General features: G+C 41.4%; 1 pseudogene; it reads right to left on the reverse strand.

Annotated features, from left to right (window-relative positions):
- The window catches only part of LOC109560797 (olfactory receptor 5I1-like), a 35,893-nt pseudogene extending 35,456 nt beyond the window's left edge, over positions 1–437 (reverse strand).
- Between the last annotated feature and the right edge of the window lie 12,263 nt (positions 438–12,700).

Below are 12,700 nucleotides of genomic sequence, written 5' to 3' on the forward strand. Positions count from 1 at the left end.
CAACCTGTGAGTTTTCTGAAAGAAACAAGCTCTTTTGAACTCCTTTTAACTAGATTATCTCAGAGTACATTTTCACCTAACCAGGTTAGTTAGAGCTATAGTACTAACTAGTCACAGAACTCTGTTCAAGCAGTGTTCAGAAAAAAAGATTCCAGTGCATCCTTTTTGAGTCTCTACATTGTTCAGGGCTATGATGGGTGCGCTAAAGTGCAGGCAGCTTTGACGGGTGTGCTAAAGTGCAGGCGGCTGCCACGGGCACGCTAAAGCGCAGCCAAGAGGAGCCACCCCACGTCCGAAGTCAGGGGCAGAAGCCGGGAGGACCCCATACCCGAAGGGCGGCGGCCAACAGGAGTTACCCCACGTCTGAGGTCAGGGACAGCGGCCGAGAGTACCAGACTGTGATGGCGCAGGAACAGCGGAGAGGAGCTACCCCGCATCCGAGGTCAGGGGTGCGGCCGAGAGGAGATACCCACCGTCCAAGGTCAGGGGCGGCGGCCGGGAGGAGATACCCCACGCCCCAAGCCCGAGGCCAGGGGCGGTGGGCGGGAGGAGCTACCCCACACCCCTAAGCCAGAGACAGGGGCTGCAGGTGGTAGGAGCAACCCCAGGCCCAAGGCCAGGGGCAGTGGCCGGGAGGACCAACCCCACATCCAAGGAGCCCTGGCTGCGTGGGTGCAGGAGGGCCTAGAGGAGCTATCCCACGTTGAAGGTCAGGAAGGGCAGCAGTGAGGAGATACCCCTCGTCCAAGGTAAGAGAAACCCAAGTAAGATGGTAGGTGTTACAAGAGGGCATCAGAGGGAAGACACACTGAAACCATACTCACAGAAAACTAGTCAATCTAATCACACTAGGACCACAGCCTTGTCTAACTCAATGAAACTAAGCCATGCCCGTGGGGCAACCCAAGATGGGCGGGTCATGGTGGAGAGATCTGACAGAATGTGGTCCACTGGAGAAGGGAATGGCAAACCACTTCAGTATTCTTGCCTTGAGAACCCCATGAACACTATGAAAAGGCAAAATGATAGCATACTGAAAGAGAAACTCCCCAGGTCAGTAGGTGCCCAACATGCTACTGGAGATCAGTGGAGAAATAACTCCAGAAAGAATGAAGGGATGGAGCCAAAGCAAAAAGAATACCCGGCTGTGGATGTGACTGGTGATAGAAGCAAGGTCCAATGCTGTAAAGAGCAATATTGCATAGGAACCTGGAATGTCAGGTCCATGAATCAAGGCAAATTGGAAGTGGTCAAACAAGAGATGGCAAGAGTGAATGTCAACATTCTAGGAATCAGCGAACTGAAATGGACTGGAATGGGTAAATTTAACTCAGATGACCATTATATCTACTACTGCGGGCAGGAATCCCTCAGAAGAAATGGAGTGGCCATCATGGTCAACAAAAGAGTCCGAAATGCAGTACTTGGATGCAATCTCAAAAACAACAGAATGATCTCTGTTCGTTTCCAAGGCAGACCATTCAATATCACAGTAATCCAAGTCTATGCCCCAACCAGTAACACTAAAGAAGCTGAAGTTGAACGGTTCTATGAAGACCTCCAAGACCTTTTAGAACTAATACCCAAAAAAGATGTCCTTTTCATTATAGGGGACTGGAATGCAAAAGTAGGAAGTCAAGGAACACCTGGAGTAACAGGCAAATTTGGCCTTGGAATACAGAATGAAGCAGGGCAAAGACTAATAGAGTTTTGCCAAGAAAATGCACTGGCCATAACAAACACCCTCTTCCAACAACACAAGAGAAGACTCTATACATGGACATCACCAGATGGTCAACACTGAAATCAGACTGATTATATTCTTTGCAGCCAAAGATGGAGAAGCTCTATACAGTCAGCAAAAACAAGACCAGGAGCTGACTGGGGCTCAGACCATGAACTCCTCATTGCCAAATTCAGACTGAAATTGAAGAAAGTAGGGAGAACCACTAGACCATATGGGTATGACCTAAATCCAATCCCTTATGATTATACAGTGGAAGTGAGAAATAGATTTAAGGGCCTAGATCTGATAGATAGAGTGCCTGATGAACTATGGAATGAGGTTCGTGACACTGTAGAGGAGACAAGGATCAAGACCATCCCCATAGAAAAGAAATGCAAGAAAGCAAAATGGCTGTCTGGGGAGGCCTTACAAATAGCTGTGAAAAGAAGAGAAGCGAAAAGCAAAGGAGAAAAGGAATGATATAAACATCTGAATGCAGAGTTCCAAAGAATAGCAAGAAGAGATAAGAAAACCTTCTTTAGTGATCAATGCCAAGAAATAGAGGAAAACAACAGAATGGGAAAGACTAGAGATCTCTTCAAGAAAATCAGAGATACAAAAGGAACATTTCATGCAAAGATGGGTTCGATAAAGAACATAAATTGTATGGACCTAACAGAAGCAGAAGATATTAAGAAGAGGTGGCAAGAATACACAGAAGAACTGTACAAAAAAGATCTTCACGACCCAGATAATCACAGTGGTGTGATCACTGACCTAGAGCCAGACATCCTGGAATGTGAAGTCAAGTGGGCCTTAGGAAGCATCACTGTGAACAAAGCTAGTGGAGGTGATGGAATTCCAGTTGAGCTATTCCAAATCCTGAAAAATGATGCTGTGAAAGTGCTGCACTCAATATGCCAGCAAATTTGGAAAACTCAGCAGTGGCCACAGGACTGAAAAAAGTCAGTTTTCATTCCAAACCCAAAGAAAGGCAATGCCAAAGAATGCTCCAACTACCGCACAATTGCACTCATCTCACACGCTAGTAAAGTAATGCTCAAAATTCTCCAAGCCAGGCTTCAGCAATATGTGAATTGTGAACTTCCTGGTGTTCAAGCTGGGTTTAGAAAAGGCAAAGGAACCAGAGATCAAATTGCCAACATCTGCTGGATCATGGAAAAAGCAAGAGCGTTCCAGAAAAACATCTATTTCTGCTTTATTGACTATGCCAAAGCCTTTGACTGTGTGGATCACAATAAACTGTGGAAAATTCTGAAAGTGATGGAAACACCAGACCACCTGATCTGCCTCTTAAGAAATTTGTATGCAGGTCAGGAAGCAAGAGTTAGAACTGGACGTGGAACAATAGACTGGTTCCAAATAGGAAAAGGAGTTCGTCAAGGCTTTATATTGTCACCCTGCTTATTTAACTTATATGCAGAGTACATCATGATAAACGCTGGGCTGGCATAAGCACAAGCTGGAATCAAGATTGCCGGGAGAAATATCAATAACCTCAGATATGCAGATGACACCACCCTTATGGCAGATAGTGAAGAGGAACACAAAAGCCTCTTGATGAAATTTAAAATGGAGGGTGAAAAAGTTGGCTTAAAGCTCAACATTCAGAAAACGAAGATCATGGCATCCCGTCCCATCAATTCATGGGAAATAGATGGGTGAACAGTGGAAACAGTGTCAGACTTTATTTTTCTGGGCTCCAAAATCACTACAGATGATGACTGCAGCCATGAAATTAAAAGACGCTTACTCCTTGGAAGGAAAGTTATGACCAACCTAGATAGCATATTCAAAAACAGAGACATTACTTTGCCAACAAAGGTTCATCTAGTCAAGGCTATGGTTTTTCCTGTGGTCATGTATGGATGTGAGTTGGACTGTGAAGAAGGCTGAGCGCTGAAGAATTGATGCTTTTGAACTGTGGTGTTGGAGAAGACTCTTGAGAGTCCCTTGGACTGCAAGGAGATCTAACCAGTCCATTCTGAAGGAGATCAGCCCTGGGATTTCTTTGGAAGGAATGATGCTGAAGCTGAAACTCCAGTACTTTGGCCACCTCATGCGAAGAGTTGACTCATTGGAAAAGACTCTGATGCTGGGAGGGATTGGGGGAAGGAGGAGAAGGGGACGACAGAGGATGAGATGGCTGGATGGCATTACTGACTCGCTGGACGTGAGTCTCAGTGAACTCCAGGAGTTGGTGATGGACAGGGAGGCCTGGCGTGCTGTGATTCATGGGGTCGCAAAGAGTCAGACATGACTGAGCGACTGATCTGATCTGATCTGATGTTGTGTGTAAATCTTTAAACCCAAGCCTCTTGGCTAAAGCTGTATAATCTGTGTTGAAATAATTGTTGACTAAATTCTAGCTATAAAACACTTGTGTTACCTTTGTTGTATTCAGTTCGACAACATTGTTAGCCTAACCCTTGAATTTTCTGAAAGAAACAGGCTGCTTGGAGCTCCTTATTAGAAGGTCACCTCAGAGTACATTTTCACTTAACCACATTAGTTATAGGTATAGTACTAACTTGTCACAGTACTATCTACCTAAACCAGTGTTCACAAAGAAGGATGTAGTGTATCCTACTTGAGTCTCTACACCAATCAGAAACATGCTATGTATAAATCTTGATATCTGAGCCTCTTGGATAAAGATGTATTTTCTGCCTTGATAACCTGGTTAGTTGTAGACTGAAAACTACTTGAAAAACACTGGATACTTTTGTTGCATTCAGTTCAAGTCTAATCGTGAATATTCTGAAATACAGAGGCTGCTAGGAACTTCTTGTTAACAGGTCTTCTAAAAACACATTTCCACCTAACCGTATTAGTTATAGGTACAGTACTAACTAGCCACAGAACTGTCTGCTCAAATCAGTATTCACAAAGATGGATCCAGTGCATCCTATTTGAGTCTCTACATTGTTCAGAAAAAAATGGTGTGTGTGAATCTTGAAATCAGAGGCTCTTGGCTAAAACTGTATTACCTGCCTCAGAAAACTATTTAGTTGTAGACAGAAAGCTGTTGAAAAACACTTTGGTTACTTTTCTTGTATTGAGCTCAACAACATCCTTAGTTTAACCGTTGAATTTTCTGAAAGAAACAGCCTGTTTGGAACTCCATTTTAGGAGGTCTTCTCAGAGTACATTTTTACTTAACCAGGTTAGTTATAAGTATATTAATAACTAGTCACAAAACTCTCTGCTCAAACTATTGTTCACAAAGAAGGATGCCGAGTATCCTGTTTAAGACTATACTTCTCAGACATTGCTGTGTGTTAATCTTCAAATTTCAGCCTCTGAACTGAAGATGTATCTTCTGCCTAGGAAAACTAGTTAATTGTATACTGAATGTTAGTTAAATACATTGCTTGCTTTTGTTTTATTCAGCTCAACAACTTCCTTAGCCTGCTGCTGCTGCTGCTGCTAAGTCGCTTCAGTCATGTCCGACTCTGTGCGACCCCACAGACGGCAGCCCACCAGGCTCCGCCACCCCTGGGATTCTCTAGGCAAGAACACTGGAGTGGGTTGCCATTTCCTTCTCCAATGCATGAAATTGAAAAGTGAAAATGAAGTCGCTCAGTCATGTCCGACTCTTAGCGACCCCATGGACTGCAGCCTACCAGGCTCCTCCGTCCATGGGATTTTCCAGGCAAGAGTACTGGAGTGGGGTGCCATTGCCTTCTCCTAACACTTGAGTTTTCCAAAAGAAACAGGTTTCTTGGAACTCCTTCTTAGGAAGTCATCGCAGAGTACATTTTCACCAAACCAGATTAGTTATAGGTCTACTAATAACTAGTCACAGAACTATCTGCTCAAATCAGTGTTCACAATGATGGATCCAGTGTGTCCTTCTTGAGACTCCACACTGTTCAGAAACACGCTATCTGTTAGTTTAGAAATCTGAGCCTCTTAGCTAACAATGTATCTTCTTCCTCAGAAAACTAGCTTGTTGTCAACTGAAAACTAGTTGAAAAACACTTCGGTTACCTAGGTGTATTCAGTTCAAAAAGTTCCTTTGTCTAACCATTGAATTTTTGTAAGACTCAGGCTGCTTGGAATTCCTTAGGAGGTTATTTCAGAATATATTGACATCAAACCAGTTAGTTTTAGGTGTAGAACTAAAGAGTCACAGTATACTCTGCTCAAATCAGTATTCACAAAGAAGGATTTATCATATCCCGTTTGAGGTTGTACGTTGTTCAAAAACAAGCTGAATCTTGAAAGCTGAGCCTTGTGGGTAAAGCTGTATTATCTGCCTCAGAAAACCAGTTAGTTGTAAACAAAATGCTAGTTGAAAACACTTTGGTTATTTTTGATATATTCAGTTCAACAACTTCCTTAGTCTAACTCTTAAGCTGTCAAAAAGAAACGAGCTGCTTGAAACTCCTTTTAGCAGGTCATCTCAGAATACATTTTCTCCAATTCAGGTTATTTATACGTATAGTACTAACTAGTCACAGCACTCTCTGCTCAAACCAGTGTTCATAAGAAGGATCCAGTTGCCCTTTTTGGCTAACTACACTGTTCAGAAACACACTGTGTGTGAATCTTGAAATCTGAGCCTCTTGGCTAAATATGTATTATCTGACTTGGAAAACTAGTTAGTTGTAGACTGATAGCTAGTTATACCTGTGGCAGATTCATTTTGATATATGGCAAAACCAATACAATATTGTAAAGTTAAATAAAATAAAATTAAAAAAAATAATAAACTGCATTTGGACAAACAAAAATAAATAAATAAAAACACTTTGGTTACTTTCTTTGTATTCAGTTCAAATTTCCTTAGTCTAACCATTGAATTTTCTGAAAGAATCAGGCTGCTTGGAATCCTTGTTAGGAGGTCATCTCAGAGCACATTTTCATCAAACAAGGTTAGTTATAGGTATAGGACTAACTAGTCACAGAACTCTCTACTCAAACAAGTGATCATGAAGAATGATCCAGGGCATCCTGTTTGAGTCTATAAACTGTTCAGAAACACACTGTGTGTGAATCTTGAAATATGAGCCTCTTGGCTAATACTGTATTATCTGCCTCAGAAAGCTAGTTAGTTGTAGACTGATGGCTAGTTTAACAACACTTTGGGGACTTTTGTTGTATTCAGTTCAAAAACGTCCTTAGTCTAGCAGTTGAATTTTCTGAAAGAAAGAGGCTGTTTGGAACTCCTTGTTAGAGGTCATCTTAGAGTACATTTTCACATAACAAGGTTAGTTTTAGGTTTACTACTAACTAGTCACAGAACTCTGCTCAAATCAATTCTCATAAAGAAAAATCTAGTGTGTCCTACTTGAGTCTCTACACTATTCAGAAACACGATGCATATGAATCCTGAAATCTGAGCCTCGGCTAATGCTGTATTTTTTGCCTCAGAAACCTAGTGAGTTGTAGGCTGAATAGTAGTTGAGAAACACTTTGGTTGCTCTTGCTACAATCTCCTTAGTCTAACACTTAAGTTTTTGGGAAGAAACAGGCTGCTTGGAACTCCTTGTTAGCAGGTCATAGGTATAGTACTAGGTAGTCACATAACTTTCTGCTCAAACCAGTGATCACGAAAAAGAATCCAGGGCATCTTGTGTCTACATTGTTCAGAAACATGATGTGTGTGAATCTTCAAATCCAAGACCCTTGGCTAAAGATGTATTATCTGCCTCTGGAAGCCAGTTAGTTGTAGACTAAAAGCTAGTTGGAAAACACTTTGGTTACCTTTCTTGTATTCAGCTCAGCAAATTTGTCTAACCCCTGAGTTTTCTGAAAGAAACAGGCTGCTTGAAACTCCTTGTTAGGAGATAATCTCAGAGTACATTTTCACCTAATCAGGTTAGTTATAGGTATTGTACTAACTAGTCACAAAACTCTCTACTCAAACCAATGTTCATGAAGAAGGATCCAGTGTGTCCTGTTTGAGTCTTGGGTAGATATACCTATGGATCTTAGAGGATCTCCTGAGCAGATAGAGGTTAACTAGCCCTATGTGGGTACACACTGGTGGCAGAAGACCAAGGGAATATTGAGCAGTGGGAGACCTCTGAGAGATCCCCATTTTACCTATGAGGGCCCCACCCAAGAGCCCTCAGGCCAACCAACCAGCAAGATAGAAACTGAGCCCAACCTATCACTCAACTGAAGACCTAAAGTCATACTGCACTCACAGTTACCTCAGAACAGACCCCTTGACGCAGCCCTGCCTACCAGAGGGTCAAGACCCAGCTCCACCAATCACAAGGCAAGCATTAGTTCTTCCCACCAGGGAGCCAATCAGAAGGCAAGCACTAGTTCCTCCCACCAGGAAGCCAATCACAAGGCAAGCACCAGCCCCTCCCACCAGGAAACCTATGCAAGCTGGTGCACCAGGATGCAAACACCAGAAAGAGAGGAACCACAACCCTGTAGCTTGTGAAAACAGAAATGTAGAAAGACAAAATAAGATGACAGATAAACATGCTGCAGATGAAAGAACAAGATAAAATTGCAGAACAAGTAAATAAAGAAGGGTTATGCCACCTACTTGAAAAAGAATTCAGGGTAATGATAGTGAAGATGATCCCAAGATGATCGTCTCAGTAAATGAATGGCAACACAGGTGGAGAAGATACAAAAAAATGTTTAACAAAGAACTAGAAGACTTACAGAACAGATGAACGATACTATGACTGAAATGAAAAATGCACTAGAAGGAATCCATTGCAAAATAACTGAGGCAGAAGAACAAATAAGTGATCTGGAAGACAAATTAGAGGAAATCACTGCCACCAAGCAGTATAAAGAAAAAAGAATGAAATGAGGACAGTCTCACAGACCTCTGGGACAATATCTGACATTCAACAGATGCAACATTTGTTTTATAGGGATCCCAGAAGGAGAAGAGAAAGGGCCTGAGAAAATATTTGAGGAGCTTATAGATGAAAACCTCCCTAATATAAGACAGGAAAAAATCAAGTCCAAGAAGTGCACAGAGTCCCAAACAGAATAAATGCACAGAGTCCCAAACAGAATAAATCCAAAGGGGAACACATTGAAATACATATAATAAACTGGAAAAAAATTAAAATATGAAGAAAAAATATTTTTTAAAAACAGCAAAGGAAAGGCAACAAATAATATACAAGGGAATCTCCATAAGGTTATCAGGTGATTTTTCAGCAGTAACTCAGCAGGTCAGAAGTGAGGGATATGACATATTTAAAGTGATGAAATGGAAAAACCTACAACCAAGAACATGCTACCCAGAAAGGCTGTCATTCATTTGCTAAAGAAAAAAAGTTTTACAGTCAAACAAAAGGTAAGAGAATACAGAACCACAAAAGCAGCCTTACAGTAAATGTTGAAAGAACTTGTTTAGCTGGTGAAAATAAAGAAGGTACAACTAGAAACACTAAAATCACAAATAGGAAAGCTCACTGGTAAAGGCAGACATACAGTAAAAGTAGGAATTATCCACATAAATATGATAGTGAAACAAGCAACTCTGAGGAGAGTACAAATGCAAGAAATGGGAAATGTATTTAAAATTAACAGATCAACAACTTAAAACAACCTTGTATGCTATGTCATACCTTATGGGAACTCCAAACTATAAAACCACAACAGATAAACACACACAAAACAGAAAAAGTAACCCAAATGCAATACTAAAAATAGTCATCAAATCATAAGAGAACAAAAGAAGAAAAGGAAAAAAAAAAAAAAAAAAAGGACCTACCAAAACAAACCCAAAACAATTTTTAAAACAGCAATAGGAACATTGTTGTTGTTCAGTCCCTAAGTCATGTCCGACTCTCTGTGACCCCATGGACTACAGCACATGAGGCTTCCCTGTCCTCCACTGTCTCCCAGGGTCTGCCCAAATCCATGACCACTGAGTTGGTGATACCGTCTAACCATCTCATCCTCTGCTGCCCTCTTCTTTTGCTTTCAATCTTTCCCAGCATCAGGGCTTTTTCTAATGAGTCAGCTCTGCATCAGATAGTCAAAGTATCGGAGTTTCAGCTTCAGCCACAGTCCTCCCTATAAATATTCAGTGTCGATTTCCTTTAGGATTGACTAGTTTGATCTCCTTGCAGTCCAAGGGACTCTCAGGAGTCTTTTCCAGCACCACAATTCAAAGGCATCAGTTTTTCAGCTCTCAACTTTTTTACTGTCCAAATGTCACATCCATAAATGACTACTGGAAAAAACCATAGATTTAACTATATGCACTTTTGTCAGCAAACTGATGTCTTTGCTTTTAAATATGCTGTCTAGGTATGTCATAGCATTTCTTCCAAGGAGCAAGTGTCTTTTAATTTCATGGTTGCTGTCACCATCTGCAGTGATTTTGGAGCCCAAGAAAATAAAATCTGTCACTGCTTCCACTATTTCCTCAGCTATTAGCCATGAAGTGATGGAACCAGATACCATGATCTTAGATTTTTGAGTGTTGAGTTTTAAGCCAGCTTTTTCGCTCTCCTCTTTCACCTTCATCAAGAGGCTCTTCACTTTCTGCCGCTCAAGTGGTATCTTGTGCATATCTGAAGTTGTTAGATATTTTTCCCAGCAATCTTGATTCCAGCCTGTGAATCATCCACCACAGCATTTCTCATGATGTACTCTGCATATCGGTAGTTAACTTTAAATGTAAATGGATTAAGCACTCCAACCAAAAGGCGTGGATGGACCTAGAGATTATTATACTAAGTGAAGCAAGTCAGACAGAGAAAGACAAATATCATATGATATCACTTATATGTGGAATGCAATAACCACTGATAAAAATGTACTTATTTACAAACCAGAAATCGACTCACAGATCTCAAAATCAAACTTATAGTTACCAAAGGAGAAAAATAGTGGGGAGGGGGTGATCAATTAAGATATTGGGATTAAGGTATACACGCTATTATATATAAAATTATAAAGTAGATAATAAGGAACTTCTGCATAGCATGGAAAATTATACTCAATATTTCTATAATCTTGTATGGGAAGAGAATCTGAAGAAGAGGTGACATATGTATATGTATAACTAATTCACTTTGCTGTACACCTAAAACTAATACATTGTTGTAAATCAACTATACTCCAACGATTTTTTTTTAATAGTGAGGAGTTGAGTACATTGCAGCTTATTTCCACATGGATTAGGGCCTCAGAGTCAGCATTAGGTTTTATAGGATTAGGGCCTGGGGATTAGGGTTCTAGTGAGGACCCTAGTGTTAGGGTTGGAGTTAGGGTTTGGGGTAAGGCCTCATGGCTAGGACCTTAGATTTAACACATTAGGATTAGCCCTTAGGGTTAGGTGCCTCACAGGACAGGATCTTAAAAGGAATGTATTAGACCCTATTGGCTGATTCATTCTTAAATATGACAAAGGAGAAGAGGACAACAGAGGATGAGATGGTTGGATGGCATCACATCGAGTCAACAGACGTGAGATTGAGCAAGCTCTGGGAGTTGGTGAAGGACAGGGAAGCCTGGACTGCTGCTGCCCACAGGGTCCCAAAGAGTTGGACACAACTGAGCAACTGAACTGCACGAAACTGATGTTGTTAAGAAAAGTAAGATGCACAGAACTGCATACTTTATATCCTATTTTTGTAAGGTACCAGCTTTTTCTATGTGCCATTTATGTTAATACACATACATTCATAGAAGAACATCATTAACATAAGATAATGGCAGGGAGACGAGGGGAAAGATTTTTTTTAACTGCATTTTCAAAGGGGCATTCACCTCTTTTGACTCCACTGGTCTCATAGGGAAAGAATCATGGGTCCTCAAGCTTCCGTCTTCTACCTGGCCCCTGTCCACCTTTCCCTATCCAGTCACTTGTCCTTGGACTCCTCGATTTACAAGATGACAAATACATATGAAATTCTCCCACATCCTTAGGAAAGAGGCAGAGCCTGCCTAATGAGAGAGTTAAAGCTTAGCACCCTTTAAGGAAGAGGTGAACATTTTCCCTCATGCTTTCCTTAAGCCTTTTGCAACTGTATCTTGCCTGAAAATTGGCCTTTCTTTAGGTCCGGGAGTAATGACTACACAGCACAATGTCTTACTTATGGAAATGCTCTTCTTCGACTCTATGCTAATAATTATAATTGTAACAATCTTGCTTGGGAACCTGTCTCTCAACAACAGAATATCTCACCCAGAAACACATTGCCCAGAACTCCTTCTTTCTGGCTAAGCTTGTACTGAAGTTATCTCAGGATGTATGCCTTGGGAAAGGGTCTAATGGAACTCTCACATCCTTGAAGTGTTCTATCTGTTCTCAGCAGCCAGTTTGAAAAGTATATACTTCCCTGCTTAAAATAGTGAGGTGGGGTACTCTCCTACTCCCTTCCAGTGCCTTTTGCTGGAGGCTTTCTCTATACTTTTCACTCTAATTAAACTTTGCTACACAAAGCTCTGAGTGACTGAGACCACATCTTTCAGGTCCTGGAGTGAAATTTTCTCCATGAGTACTGGCAGTGTTCACCATAAGCTATTACTCTCATGTGAAAGAGAAAAAACAGGCAAAATAGAATACATAATGCAATGTTTCTGATAATAAACCTGAGGCCTCTGAGAATCTCACATGCAGAAGCCCACGTATCATCTTCATAGGAAACCATGTCAAAGAGGCAGCAGTGAAGACCCTTAACCCAGGCCAGCACTTGCCTCATCCAGGAAAGCCACTCCATGATGCCAGGGTCTCTTAAGTTATGTTAGACACTCCCCTTGCACTTAAGCCTATGGAATTTGGCATGTGTCCCCTGAATCACAAGATATCAATCACATATCTTGAGGCCCTGAGCTGAGGGAAAGTATCTGATCTCTGCTAGGAGAATGAGAAGGAGTCTTGGCCACAGCCAACCCACTCAGTCCCCTGGCGCTGCCATCTCCCAATGCTCAGCATTGGCTATAAGAAACAAATGCTAGGTTTCAACCCTAAGCAACAAGGGTCATATTTTGCCTTCCCAATGT

The sequence above is a fragment of the Bos indicus genome, chromosome 7 (genome assembly GCF_029378745.1).
Source record: "Bos indicus isolate NIAB-ARS_2022 breed Sahiwal x Tharparkar chromosome 7, NIAB-ARS_B.indTharparkar_mat_pri_1.0, whole genome shotgun sequence".
Classification (NCBI taxonomy): domain Eukaryota; kingdom Metazoa; phylum Chordata; class Mammalia; order Artiodactyla; family Bovidae; genus Bos; species Bos indicus.